The following is a 2,524-nucleotide window of genomic DNA, read 5'->3' on the forward strand; positions in this document are numbered from 1 at the left end:
TCATCACCGTATGCCCTGGTCCTTCAATCGCCAGCTTCCCACGCAAATGTCTCAATTTACTGAAGACTTCGGCACCCTGAAGTTCTCCTTGTCGCATTTCTTGCCATTGTCCTTACTGTCCTCTACTCCAGGGTTTCCACCTTCATGTCACCACTGGCTCCCAGGAAGCGCCGGGGGCTCTGCCAGCCCCCGGCTGCTTCACCTCAGGTGTCCGTGGGAACGGCATTCACATGTGTGACTGGCAACCGGGTGTGCCCTCCCCTCCCCAGACCCCTCATGACCTTCCCCCCCACATCAAGGCTGGACTGAAGGTGTTGGATGGCTGGAAGACATTTACCACTGGGAGCAGAGACTCAGACTCCAAGATCCCGAGACGGAGATGGGTGTGCAAGTCATTGACTGAGCGAGCGCTGGCCCAGGTGACCTGGGACTGGGGGAGGGGGACGAGCTACGGGGATGCAGAACTTTACAGAACTGGGACAGTTTCAGGCAAAGCGGGATGCGTTGGTCAGCCCGTCCCCAGGAGAAACCGCGGAGGGGTCAGGGAAGGTGCTTCTTACCAAAGGAAGTGGGGATTATGTGCATCGGAGGGTAGCCACATCCTGATCCCATGGGGGATGCTGGAGGGTAAGATTCACCTCATAGTTTATCCTTTGGGGACGGAAAGTTTATCTGTCCCGAAAGAAACTCCTGCACCTCCCACCATCACCTGGGTCCTTGGGCTCAGGATGTGCGCGGGCACAGGGGGAGGGGAGGCTGCCTGGGGGCCACCCTCTGTGTGCAGACATCAACCACCACAATTCTTTCTTTTTTTTTAGAGGGTGGGGAGGGGCAGAGGGAGAGAGAGAATTTCAAGCAGACTCCACACTGAGCATGGAGCCCAAACCTGAGATCATGATCTGAGCCGAAACCAAGAGTCAGATGCTTAACCGACTGAGCCCCCCAGGCGCCCCAGCGATTCTAACTGCAAAGGGCGGGACAGGATTCACACACACAAATGAGGGGACAGAGCCGTGCACTCCCCTCCCACCTCTACCCATGTGAGGCGGAAACCAGCTTGGGGTGGGGGGGTTTCCGATGGCCAAATGGAGGGCCAGAGGAAGCACTCCACCTTGCCCGGGGACTCCTAAGGAAGGGTGGCCGGTTCGTGGAGAATTTCCATCAAAGTCCGTGGGTCATCACGAAAGCAGCAGACTTGACACCTTCTCTCATTATTTCTGAAATGGAAAGCATTTTGGGGGAGTCCCATGTGGTCAGGGCCTTAAGACACAGGAGTGCCGTGTGCCAAGACAGGAAAGGGAGGGCCCAGCACCCACACATATACTCTGCATGACCTTGAAGACATGGAAAATGGCGCCAGAGTCTCCGAGGGCCCCGAATGACAGCCCGGAGGTTAGCGGAGGGGAGTCCATGGCCGGAGGGGGCTCCCCCCGAAGGGTCCGCCTTGAGAGGCCCTTGGTCACCGTCTCCTGTGTGCCCAGAATCCCACCAGCACTCACGGGAACACCTCTTTGTGACCCTCCAGTAGGCACCTGCTTTAGAATTTGCTAGAAACGAAGATGCCTCCAGTCTTTTAAATGCGTTTGCTTTCTCTCTAGGGAAAACAGGTGGAATATACGAACTGAGATTATGACGAGAGCTCCGCCCAGCTCTCGTCTGCCTTCTCAAGAGGGTAACTGCAGTGACTGCAAGAAGGATGAGTATTTTAAGTACTTCCTATGAGAAGCCTCTCTGCCCCCAGAGTCAACTTCCTTGTTGCTAATGTTTCCCCTCATAATAGAGACTAATGTGGCCTTCACGTTTTGAGTGACTTCTCAAAAGTCAAGTAGGGCTTGTACGTCAGCCTTAGAACTGCCTCTGGTGGCGGGAGAGTGGTTGGGAAGCACCCCCGGGACCCCTCATTTCTGCCGCAGCAGCGCTGTGTCAGAGGCAAGAGCCGGTCCCTCGCCGAAGCTCTGAAGAAGACCCCAGCTGTGCCACAGCCCAGAACCCGGATTTGGATGACTCAGCTGTCTCTGTCCCCCTGTCCAGAAGCCTCCCAGGCCAGGCGTCCAGAGGTGGCCCCACCTCTAACAAAGGGCTGAGCATGAGGGCAAGTGGCCGCTGAGGGACAGAGAGAGTATTTGCAAACTCTCTGCCTTTGGTGTCCTAAAATTTCCCTACCTTTAGAGCAAAAGAGTCAAGATCAAATCCCCTGAAAGAGGAAGGTCTTCTCTGAATGTGGGAGGTGTTTGAAGCAGGTGCCCAAGGCTGGCAAGGCCAAGGGAGGGTGCCACTGTCCCTCCAGGTCCCCCCAACCGGGCACCGGGCTGGAGCCCCCGTGCCCCAATGTCAGCTCCTGAGGTCACGGGTACTGGCCAGCCTGATCAAGAGCGTGGACAGCACATCCTGCTCCTGCCACGGATGAGCAGCCGTGGCCAGAAAAGCCTTCCAGGGCGTTGGGATCCAGAGGGAGGGAGCGAGGGGGCCGGAGGGGGATTGTGAACTAGGCCCGGACTGCGTTGGTCGCAGGAGGGTCTGCGAA

This window comes from Halichoerus grypus, chromosome 8 (genome assembly GCF_964656455.1).
Source record: "Halichoerus grypus chromosome 8, mHalGry1.hap1.1, whole genome shotgun sequence".
In the NCBI taxonomy this organism is placed as follows: domain Eukaryota; kingdom Metazoa; phylum Chordata; class Mammalia; order Carnivora; family Phocidae; genus Halichoerus; species Halichoerus grypus.